This window comes from Schistocerca americana, chromosome 9 (assembly GCF_021461395.2).
Source record: "Schistocerca americana isolate TAMUIC-IGC-003095 chromosome 9, iqSchAmer2.1, whole genome shotgun sequence".
NCBI lineage: Eukaryota > Metazoa > Arthropoda > Insecta > Orthoptera > Acrididae > Schistocerca > Schistocerca americana.
This window is the reverse complement of record NC_060127.1, coordinates 62,752,994-62,766,099: the sequence shown is the minus strand read 5'-3', so window position 1 is coordinate 62,766,099 and position 13,106 is coordinate 62,752,994. Positions and strand designations below refer to the sequence as shown.

General features: G+C 37.0%; 1 protein-coding gene across 3 annotated transcripts in view; it reads right to left on the bottom strand.

The window, feature by feature from the left end:
* The window catches only part of LOC124550935 (hypoxia up-regulated protein 1), a 99,177-nt gene extending 91,152 nt beyond the window's left edge, over positions 1-8,025 (bottom strand). The window contains exon 1 of one of the 3 annotated variants that reach the window (XM_047125742.1): positions 7,741-8,025. The gene's annotated coding sequence lies outside the window, so the exon portion shown is untranslated. The remainder of the gene's footprint in view (positions 1-7,740) is intronic. The other 2 variants (XM_047125741.1, XM_047125743.1) reach the window with 2 other exon arrangements.
* Positions 8,026-13,106: the final 5,081 nt, after the last annotated feature.

The window sequence follows — 13,106 nt, the reverse complement described above, 5'->3', positions numbered from 1 at the left end:
CAAAATATGTTCCGCCCAGTACCCTTATCCTACAAACTTTTTGTAAATTCCTCATGTGAGCGATAAACATCCACAAGGAATAGAAGTCCTAAGTATGCGTGAAAAAGAGAATCATCAATGCTTTTCCATTGTTTACCATTAACTCATTGCCCCTCAATATTTGACTTCTCTATTATTTCACTCTGAAGTGCTGTAGAAAATAATACTTCAAATGAACTTTTTATGCATCACTTATTCTGCTGCTTGCATACCTGGTAACTTCTGGAGTACTACTGAAGACGTTCGGAGCAGGTAGGCAGTCTTGTTGTGCTGGTGGTTGCAATTTCCATGCTATGTTCCCGTTTTTAGAAATAGAAGTCTGCACACTAGTTTGAACAGGCTGTGAACTGTCGTCAATGTCATCAGAACACTCTCTTTCATATGCATTATTGACATGATCTTCAAACTTTGAAAGTGAGCCTTAGACTGTTTATCTAGATGCGAATTTTTCCAACTCAGTTTCAGTCAATGATGTAATCACCATGATGTCACAATTCAGACTGACCACAAACAATAGAGAACACAAACTGAACAGAAACAATGAACAACTCAAACAGTGGACAAGTCGTAATGACAAGTCCATTCTTGTAAACACAGCACCTTTGTTGATTTTTGAATGTTGATAGTATGTGTGAACAATGAAAATTATTACTACTATAAAATATGAGACAACCAGTAAGTATTTGACTTTAGAATAATCGTGGTTGGGTCACATTGACCCGAACATAACGTATGTAACTCTTAAGGTTTATGACTAGATGACTTAAAATATTTTAAAACTTTTTTAACCACTTACTGCCCTTGCATTTTAAGGCAAAGCCACCAAATTTCATAAAATTATTTTGATATTTAAATAATAAGAAACGAAATTTATAACCATTTTGGGTCATACAGAACTAACAGAACATCCAGGAGAATAAGACCAACTCTATTTGTTTCACTATCTATATTTCCATAACTTGCAGTTGCAAGGAGAAGTTCATGCATATGACAGTTTATCCATCTTTTTGCACGACTTAAGCAGCGGGTACCCACAATATGGCAAAACGGGAATGCTTCCTGTAGCATACACATCAATTAGACTTTTTCATGATGATAATGTTGTTGATGAATGAGACAAGTAATTTCCTTCATAATTAAAAGTATCTCTGCCAACGTTCTTCTTTGTCATTGCCGTAGTGACCAATGTAAACACTGCTTATAACACGTGCCACCAGTTGCAGCGACACGATCAATTTAGAATTGCACATTCAATATCTATTGTTTTGGGACCCCAGCTTTGACAGGCAAACATTCTTGGAAATTACTGTTCTAAGTCTCTTACATCATAAACACAAAAATGAAGTCTTTATGACAATAATTCCACTGTCATTCAAAATTATTTTCATCAAGCCATTGCTTTTGTCTGTTCAGCTTCACTGAAATTCATTGGCACATGATTGGCTACACAAGTCTATTCCTGACACCACAAAACCAAGTTGACCACTCATAATCATATTTACTTTTTAAGCACTTAGGGACAGAGGTCTATGACAGGGTGTGCCAACCGGAACATTTTCCCTCTAACCTCACAACATACCTCGTGCAGCCAATGGAAGGATAATTATAGTTAAGGATACAGGGTACTTATAAATGGTGGAAAAATCAAAAAATTTTATGACTATTAAATTCTATAGTCTTTCCTGATTACACTGATATATACATTATAGGGTTTCAAATGAATATGACCTATAAATTACCTCGTAAATTACTGCGAACATTGGCCATAATTCATATGATGTGAATTTGAAGTTAGTGTATGCAATGTATGCAACAGGAAAAGGAAAAAAGGCTGCTCAAACATTTTGTGGTTTGATGGACCTTCCTCCTTCCTCCTCCTCCCCCCAGTAGGTTCGGCAAGTACATAAAAATACTTTTACACGCCTTGATGGTTATGTCTAAAGCATCTATGAAACATGCAGTAGAAGCAACTGTAAATATTAGCGGTTGGTTGGTTTTGGGGTTTGATGGGGGCCAAACATCAAGGTAATCAGCCCCCTGTTCCAAACAGACATACTTGTAAAAGGCCTATACAGTAAAAGCGTAACTTCTGCACCCAGAGGGAGGGAACACTAAGGGGTACAGAGCTAAAATGAACACTGCAATAACACAAAATAGAGGACACTTAAAAGGAGCAGAGCAAATAGTTGACTAGAGTAAAACAGACAACAGTGGTTGATGGATCAGGTAAAAGGTCAACCACCCAACTACAGACGAAGAACCTCCAGCTGGAAAGCGTTGAGAGAGGTACCAACACAACTTTTTACCATAAAAGACACTATTTTGGTATCCGCGTCACAATTAAAAGTCGCTGGAGTGGGTGTACCCTGAGAAATCGTGCGAGAGCGCCCACACTAGAGTGAGTGATAAAACCCAGCTGTACTGATAAAACGTAAAACTGAGTCAACTATAGAGGCATCGTCACCTAGAATTAAAGGAAGAGCAGCTGGTAAATTAAAGGACTGCAAATATTAGTGGAACCAGGGACATTGCTGTTGCACTTGATTGGACATGGCAATGTCAAGGACATCACTCCTTGAATGGTGTTGTGAGTGCTGCTTCTCTGGTGAATGGAAAAGTTGTTGACGTTGAGTGATTATCTAAGTACTTACACACCTGCCATGGTAACACTGAAGGACATATTGAACATCAGTGTTCTAAGAATTATGATTGTTACAGTGGATGTATGGAGTGCGATGGAACTCTACAAATATTTCAGAGGTCAGTGCCCATTTATAACATTAGATATATGAAGTACCTTTCAATAAAATAAATGAGTTCAATGTTTATGATGATACCTTGCTAACAAAACTGGAGTGTTGTGGACATGTGCAAAAGAGGATGGGGTGCTAGACTGAGGAAGCTACAAATAGAAATGAAAGGAAAGTTGCTATCTGATGGAAAATCTCTGTCTGGCCTAAGCAGACTGACAGAAACTGAATTAGACCTCCTTCAGAGTTATTATGGACTGGCCATTAGATGAACTGCACCTCTGAATGATGTTACAGCAATGAGAAAAGCTGTATGGGCCACCTACTTTCATAAGTTGTCCACAGATGAAAACCCTGTTCACAGACTTTGCACTAAAGGAGCAGATTCTTGGTATGGTTACCAAAAAGCAAAAGAAAGTGGTCATCACTCTCATCATTCTCTTCCTGAGCCTGTTATGAATGAAATAAAACCAATTTTTAGAGACCTGAGTGACCCTGTTGTGCTTAGTAAATGTCTGCATGAGAGCACTCAGAATACAAATGAAATTTTCAACCATTGCATATGGAAAAGATTACTCAAGAATGTTTTTGTAGGACTAAATACATTAAAAGTCTGCGTACTAGATGGAGTGATATGTTTCAATGATGGAGTGATAGGAAGGTTGGAAGTTCTGAGAAATTTAGGCATAAAATGTGGCTCTCTTATGGAAGATCAATTGCTTGCGTGTGAGACAACAGGTGCATGAAGCTGGAAGATTTGCTCTTCAAGTTACAAAGGAGCAAGAAGTGCTAAAAGGAATGCCAAGAGGAAGCTTGACGATTAAGAAATGCTGCAGGATGAAGACTATCTTCAGGAATGTTCTGAGGCACAGTTTAATCAGACTCTTATCTTCATTCACAACTTCCCACAAGTTGCATTTTTCAGAATTCACGTATTATCTTCATTCACAATTTCCCACAAGTTGTATTTTTCAGAATTCACGTAGAAATGTTTCCTAAAGATTATAAAGCATTGCTCTAATTTTTTCTATAACTTGCAATAGTCCATACTCAAGTAGTAGACCTAACCTTTATTGCAGAATCAACTATATTATAGAAAAATAACATTTTATTATAAAAAAAAATTATAAAAATTAAAATGTAAGATGTGATATTTTTTTATCCTTGTAATATACATAAAAGATGGAATTAAATAGGTCTGTTACTTCAGCCACCATGCCATGCATATCTGGTAAAAATTTGGTCTCCTTCAAATGTATAACATTTGATTAAATGTTACCTCAATTTGAGGAAGCATTTTGGAAAAAAAATTGCATCAATTTCTTTGTAATTTTTTTAATAAACCTAAGCAGGTTAAAAAATATTCAAAATACTTCTAATTTGTTTAGAAAGTGTGCTGCATTACCAGATATCAACCAAAAAATCTGTAAAACATATACAGAAATTAACAGTGCCTGAAAGAAATAGGTGTTGATTTTTACATAACATTGAGCTGGAAAAGTACCCTGTATCCTTAAAGATGGATAAGAAAAGAGGTTGTCCTGACAACCAGAATTTGAATCATTTGATGTTCATTGCAGATTATTTACACTAGATCATAAAAGTCTGCCTTATAGATGCCACCACAGCTTCCATACAACCCCCACATACACACTCCCCTCCCACCCACTTTCTTGAAACGTGTCGTGGTGACAGTCTGAGCATGAGAGCTACGTTAGTTTGGAATGAGCTAGTTCCATTGTGATTTAGCAATGCTACTGAATGTGATGCAATGAGAAAAAGTTCTATTTTTAGTTATCCCAAAATTACCCCTGCTACTATAATTAAGAGTCCAAGTAGTAGTGTCCGCAGAATTAGGAAATTATTTTAATGGTTATACCGAACACTGAACATTCAGAGGTTTTGGCACTGCACTTCTGAATACATTATGGATTCTGTGGTAATATTTACAGTATGATTTGAAACAATTCAACTCCACTGTGGAACCCTCTCAGAAGGCACTTGCAACACACTACTGGTACACTGCATTACCTTCCGATCACAAATGACAATGAAAGTTGGCAACATTGCTCTGCCAAACAAGTGAATAATGGCTCCATCCTGACCCTGACTCTTACCCAAGAGAGGTTTCACGATTGACCAACTTCAGAATTACAGGCACCTGCAAACTACGGCAAATGGAGGTGATTGTAAATAACTAGACATTTTCTTTGTCACACAGACTTGTCTATATGGCTTCACAGAAATTTAAACTCTAACAATGGATCAAAACTCACAGCATCCTAGCATCCTGAAGTTTTGCAAATAAAATATAGGTTAGAAACATCAGTCTTCACACTTTCATATTGTGTCAGTCAGTATCTTGGGTACCGTTTCATAGTTCTTAATTTAAATTAACATAAAGAAAGCCCCTACAAAGAATTCCAAGAGATAATTTGTCACAGATTTGTTTAGTCAACTGAAGAGTGTCACAAAAACATTGAAAATTTTTGAGGCAATGATTGTATAGGTACATGGTTGTGTGTCACATACAGGCTTAGTGTTTACATGACTGTATAACCCAATAAGAGTCAAAACTCTTTCCAAACATTGGAGAAAAAAATTTTGTTGCACAGAGGTCTGTTGACAGTCATTCTGCCCACATATTACATGCAAAAGGAATTGGAAGGTAGAATGTTGTATGGTACAAAATATATGCTCTGTCACACTAAAAGGTGGCTTGTCCATATGATGTAGATTAATGCAACTATGTTGCAAGAGAAGACATTAATAAATATAATGTATTACTTACCCTGCGCAAGGAACTGATAGCACCAAAAACGTTTTAAGCAGCGGTAATTAAATATAAAATGGCAGTGTTCAGAAATGACATTAAGTGGAAGAGCTGAGAAGAGTAGTACAGAAATGTCAACTGGAACTACTGACACTGGATGCCAACTTAGATCCATGATGCAATAGTACTGTGGCATGTGATGTCATACATAAGCAAACAAACAGAACTGAACAGTGAAAAGCCTATGTTAAATTTTAGAATGTAGATTGTGCCACCAAACTGATCTTTAGCATAACCCAAGGTCTAGGTGACTGTTTGCAAGTTGGAAAACTGATATTGAAGGCTTCAATATAAAATTAGTACTCGAACCAAGGAAACCTACAGAAATATTTTACATGAAAATTACTGTGAAGTATGGCTCTTTTAACCTCAAGACAAAAACTTTACAATAGGAGTTGTGATTGGCTCATGAAACCCATGCGAAAATGTTGCACACCAGCTCTAAGGGCATTTTAGTGAGGACATGTAGCAGGTGCCACCTCTTGCAAAACACTACATGGTAAACCAAGATTTTTGGCAAAGGTAGAGTGTACTTTAAGAAGTGAGTGGGACTGGTCATCCATTTCTGGTCTAACGACAAGTATAAAACATTTTTTTTTTTATGACTGGCATAGATTTTTGTAGCAAATGACAAATACAAGAATTTTCATTTCATGATGGTTACCGTCAACCCAACAGCAGGAATGTATTTAACAGAATATTTTTAAGCAACTATGCAGTTATCAGTTATGCAGCCATAATGGACCTTTTATATAAGAGCACAAACTTCATAGCAAACTTTGCTTTCAACACTATAAAAAAATTTTACACATCACACATTAACTTTACTGAAGATGCTGCAACTGCAAAATGTGGAAAAAGTATAAATTTACAATAAAACATTCAACATGCTATCAGATCCATACCTGGCCAATGATTCCATTTAACATATTGCCTCTAAACATAATAGCACAGATAATCATCTTATTCTAGTGTGCACCTATACCAATAGCTCCCTTAGTAGTTTAATCAGAAGCTGTGTAGTTTATGTTAAACAAACTAAATTCAAGAAAGCATTAAACAAAATAAGTACAATTACTTCACTGTCACTGGCTGAATGAATTACACCTGCACTAATATCTTACATCAGCAGGAGCAACATCTTATAGTGCAGCTGTGCACTCATTGTACAACTAAAGTGCACACTTCGAAATTACTAAGAGGGCTAAATAACGACCTATGGTGCCTTAACAATTTGAAATATTTCAAAATTTCGGGAGTCTCCGTTATCAGTCATGTACACACAAAATTCTGGAAAAACACAGCAGAATACGTACTTGGAGGAGAATAAATATCTCCCACTGACAGTCATATCAAAACTGTCAAAAACACTCCTCTATAATACAAGACGATTAGCACTTGCATGACATTCATAAATTTAAAGTTATACAAATGTTTTATTGACACGCTTGACAAACTGAATTTTTCAAATACGGATAAAAGCCTGAATTTGCTGTTCATGAAAGTAACCCTGGCCATTGTCACAGAAACACTGTCAGTTCTGTTCTTATTGTTATTGTGTAATGAAATTTTAAATATGCGATTACCCGTTCCTAGTAAAGAACCTTCAGACTTTTGATGTCTTATTGGAAGCACAGTACTCAACATTTACAGCAGTTCTAAAATAAAAAAATATTTTAGCTGCAAATATTTTATGACAATAAGTTTCCCTCCCGATACGAAAATTTGAAAGCAGTATTTCTGTAAACAAAATAGTTCATCTTTCAAAAATCTATTTCAATCAGTATAGAGACTTCATTTCTGGAGGGCGCAACACGACAACCACAATACACGACTCCCAACAATCGCCTTAGTTCAATATGAAAAGGGTTCTGTTAGTACCTGTCACTCAAACAGTAGGACGTTGTAAGAACATGACATTTCAAATGAATTTCTCAAAATAACCAGTTACATGAAAAGCAGTTAGGATTCACATTCAGTACTCATTAGTTGTACAAATTACAGCACAATTTCAGTCTAATTTACTACAAAATTCTTAAACATAAGGCGTTTAAATTCTAAACAGACGACACACTTGACATCTGCATGGTCTGCAGCCGCATGGTGAACATAACATACCTAGATCTTTAATTACTCAAGCAAACGAAGAACCACTGCGACGAAAGACACTAAAACTAATTTTCGCAAGTACTATTAATCGAAACACATTTCACTTTGCTTTACACACGCTTCTGTACCATTATGCGGAGCGTTTCTATTACGCCAACCAAAGACTAAAGACCACGTTGCCGGTGTGTTGCTTTGTGATTGGTTACAGAAAGAGATACGACAGCGTGTTGCCTCAAATGAGCAGCTACGTGTTCCAGCTGTATGTGGTTACACACTTCTCATCGACATGACCTAACCATACTCTCTTTACCATAGTTTTCCCATGTATGAAGGTAAAATGAAGAACAATAGCATCTGCGATAAAAATTGCAATGTCATCGCTGCATGTGAGACTTTTTTTTTTTTACAAAAAGAGTAATCAGCCACAAATTTAAAATTGTTATCATCTGACTGCCACCTAGTTTCAAGTGTAGCCCACGAACACGAGTAGCAAGTAATTTAGTAGATTCTATATCCCTGAAAATGTTTCACTTTTTATGAAAAACTGCCATCTTCAGATCAATGTGCTGCCCTACTATCTTACCCACGTTGCGGACAACGAATTTCAGTGTTCGTCTTCACAAGTTCTTGTGCAGTTCCAGCCGTGGACGCTATTTCCACACTTCTCACATTCCGCTACTAGGGACAGATCGGAATGTTTGATATCCATCCTAATACGGAGTCGCGGTAATTTTCAGTCGAACATCCAAGCAGACCGGAAGTGGGACAGATGGAATCCCAATTGGGAATATTTGGAAGAAGGTTTACAGTTCCAGCGCTCTGCATCTATGATCTGGAAACCACTGTAAAATGATTGATACAGAGGACGACCTATTGCACCACTTATTAGGGCTTTTCCCCGTTCCATCAACTTACAGAGCGCAGGAACAATGACAGCTTAGATGTCTCATTGCGCTCTGTAATTTGTCTAATCTTGTCTTCGCGACCCCTAAATGAACCAAATGTAGGGGTTGTAATACATTCCTATATTTACCACTCAAAGGTGGTTCTACAAACCTGTAAGTGGATTTTCCTGTGATAGTTCGCATCTGTCTTCAAATACCTAGCACTCAGCTCTTTCAGCATCTTCGTGACCCTCTCCCACAGTTCAAGAAAACCTGTGACCATTTGTGCTGCCCTTTTTTTGTATCCATTCGACACCCCCTGCTTGTCCTATTTTGTATGGGTATTCGCTTGACAACCAAGCAAAACCTCATGTCCTTCGTCAGAGTCGGTGGATTACAACATCTCGAAAAAAATACAAAAAATGGAATTATTGCAAGTGAAAATACATTAATATGATGATAATTTTTACGAATGTTTACTGAAATAGTTTAGTTTCAATCATGCAATATAGTGTGCATGAAATTTCCATCCCAGAGTCATCAATAAGTGAAAAATATTTTATACCAAACATTATTAAGATAATATTGATTATAAAGCGTATAACAGATGTAAAATCCAATACATCTGTTCAAATGGGTTCATATAGCTGCTAATACACTGACATTTTTCAGAATGTCCCCACATTCTTCAACTTCACATAGAAATTCTACAAAAAGCTTCAAAGGAAAACCAGAGGGAACATGTTTAGGTTCAGACAATGTCCTTGGTTATATTAACAACTAAAGAGTTTAGTTTACATGCAAGCTGGTCCTACACATAGTCTATCAGAGACAGATCCAAGTATTGCCGGCCCTGGGCGTATCTCAATGTCACGAAGACAGTTCATAGAGACATGTGCCATGTGTGGGTGAGCATTGTCCTGTTGAAAAGCAGCATCACGATGATGTCGCATGGGAGGTGACACATGTGGATTCAAGACGTCTGTGACATACCATTTCTTTGGCAGAATTCCTTTACTCACTACTAGCCATGACCTGAAATTATACTCAATGGCTCCCCACATCATGCTGCTAGGATGAACACCACTGTGGCTCCACAAACATTGGAAAAACATGACCTTTCCCCAGATCGTCGCCTTACTTGCCAATTATCGCCATCCAAGGTAGTGTGAAATCACAATTGCTCAATGAAGACGATGTGACGCCATTCATCAGCAATCTATGCTTCCCATTTATGGCACATTCCTGTAGTGTTGGTAATAGCGTACACAATGAATGTTAATTCACTAACCTGGCTGTAGCTAGTCGCCGATCCCAGTGCAGTATGGCACAGAATGTTGGAGGGAGTCCATTACTTGTTCTCAGATGGCAGGTACAGATGAGAAGGGCTTATGATGTGCTTGGTGCATAATATGCCTCTCCTGCTTTGTGGTTGTCAGACATGGTCCACTGGAAAATTGATGAAGAATTACTTGCCCTTGCATTACTACACAGTCCAACATCAAGCCACTATCATATTTAAATGTCCCAGAACTCTGGATATTGCATGATCCTTTGTGTCAAATGTGCAGAGGAGAAGGTAAGCAAATGCAATCACAATGATGAATAAAGAAGTTTTATTGGTACTTGGGTTACTTATGAAATAAAGTTGGCTGTGGAAATGAGATATAAAATTTTAGATTTCTACGAAGTATGGGATTTTAGAAACAAAAGCACCATATTGTTTGAAAATTATGTAAAAGATATTATGAAAATAAAATTAGGAACCAGTCCACATGATTTTGAAACTGATGAAGAGTATACCAAAACAGTTAAAGAGAAATTCGATAGTGACTTAGATCGTCTGAGGCCTCTTTCAGACTCTGTAAAATGCTGATACCGCTAACTTAATGAGAACTAAGAGTCTCTATGCCCTTCATACTGATCGTCAACATCTGACATCATTCACTGCCCTTATATACTCTACAGGCCTGTTAACAACCTTGAACATGAACAACACCAACACACTCTTGTGGCCGCTCTATCTGTCACAGAGAACTGCAAACCTAGTCATACCTGCTTATGATATACAACCACATCTTTTTGGTGCTTCACTTTTTTGTCAAGCAGAGTATTTGTGTTTGCTCAGAATATACAAACATTTTTGTGAAAATAAACCTGATACACTGGATGAACCATGATAACTGAACTTTCTACTTCCTGAATTGCTTCAAAATTCAATTCTTGGAGCGGGGGGGGGGGGGGGGGGAGGAGATATTAATTTTGTTGTTTTATATCTTTATCACCACTGTTTATTAGTTGCCATACAGCTTTACACTTAATGGTGGATTTCTCGATGCTATTGAGATTGTGTGCTTTTTGGGCTTCCACAATGGCTTTTTATAGACATTCTTACATTTAACATAAGCTAATCTGGCATAGATTTTGTCTGTTTGGTACTTTGGTTTTAAAGTCAGAGAAGCCAGATCACTTCATTAATTGAAACCTTGCCAAGAAATTGCGAGCTTAGCACAGATGAACAACAGAAGTAAAATTAATTCAGAAGAACAGAAATAATTTTGTTATGCTTCGTTTAGGTATTATCTATTTATTCGCTGTATTAGAAGCTTCTCCATAAAGTAGGTATCCCTGTGGACTGAGTGTAGTGTACCATGCACACATCAGCTTCAAACCATGATTGTGAAATTATTTTGACATAACAAAGTTTATTTACATTATTTGTTAAAACCACAACTTAGACATTACTCACATTTGTCCATTTTTGTATATTTTTATTTCTAATAATTATTGCTATTATGGAAGTAAATTGAAGTGCATCAAAGAAGAAAAAGTTAAATTTCATGGATAAGTTATCATATCAGTAGGAGAAACTGTACATCTACAACCATAGTCTGCAACCAATGTGAAGTGTATGAATAAGGTTACCTTCCTATTACATTCACATACAGCACGTGCAAAGAGTGACTGGTTAATTGCCTTCGTGAGTGCTGTAATTAGTCGAATCTTGTTCTTGCGGTCATGTTGGAGTGATATGTAGATGACTGTACTGTATTTCAAGGTCCTCATTTAATACTAGTTTTTGGAAATTTTATAGTAGGCTTTCACTGGATAGTGCCATCTACTTTCAAGCACCTGCCCATTCAGCGGACATACTCCCATTTGTCAAACATAGCTGTGTGCATGGGGGCAGGGGGTATTGGGGGAGGGTGGTGTTTTGGAGCCCATAGGGGCTTAACACTGAGGTTACCAGTGCTCTACATAACTGTTAACAAGTGTGCTGCCTTCTTTGTATAAGTTCAATACTCCCTGTTAGTCTACACAGCTGAGAAATACTAGAGGATGGATCATACGAATATCTTGCAAGCTACCATCTTTGTAGAGTCCGACTGGGCCTATTTGACCATTACTCTCCTTGATCTCACATACACTCAGGTATTGATCACAGCTCATGGATTCCAATTGTGACTCGCTGATATGGTAGTGATATTGTGGGATTACAAGGTCCATTTGACCATTGATATAAGTGTCTGGCTTTTATAGGCAAATAATGACCAGTTACTAATGACCCCACCATTTATAAAATATTTTGTGATTATTGAAAATGTTTTTCACAATGACTTTTGTTTTTATTGCAGGTCTATGTTCAGGATATCTAAACATGCCAAGAAGGGACTTTGTTTCATAATGATTTTCGTTTTGGAATAATACTTTTTGAGTTATTTTCATTTCCTGTGGACATTGTTTTATATTTATAGGCAGATACGCTTTGTCTTAAGGGGAAAGCAAGTGATCTCTTTTTAAGCAGAAATTCAGTGAGTTAGCTATGATCGGATTGGGTAGTGTGTGCTTCATCATGCAAATGCTTGACCATTACAAGGTCTGTGCAAGCCTAAAAAGCAAGAAACGTTTTGTATGTGGTCCACCTCATTTGTATAATATAAAGTTATATGAGTTGTGGTGGGCAGAGCAGCAGAGTTTTAGTCAGCAGTGAAGCAAGATCGAGTCCATGCCTCTCCATTTTCTGACTTCCGGGAAGTGAAAAAGTTACAGACTTAGAATATTTTTGGGCAAGTAGTGACATGTTGAACAAGTGCTTTTAAAATATTCTGGCAGGTTTCACAATTTCTTTGAGGTGTGCTGTACTGTGTGGACATTTTGAGTAATTCTGTGGTGCAATCTTTAACTATCGCAGTAGTGTTGAACTTTTCTTTTAAGCAGTTACATCGAGCCAGAACTAAATAATTTTGATAAATGTAATAAAGTGAGGAATCTAGGACAATTTTATATGCATTCCATTCTGTGGAATATAAATCGCATGTCACCACTAACAGATTTCAGACATTTGAGGGCAATGGTGTTTTAATGTCATCAAACATTTTATGAATATTTACTATTATTCATTCTTCAACGGATTAATGATAATATACATGTTGTTTTGGGTTATTCCAAGTGAGAACTGGTGCTTTTACTACAAGGAATTTTTAGAAATAA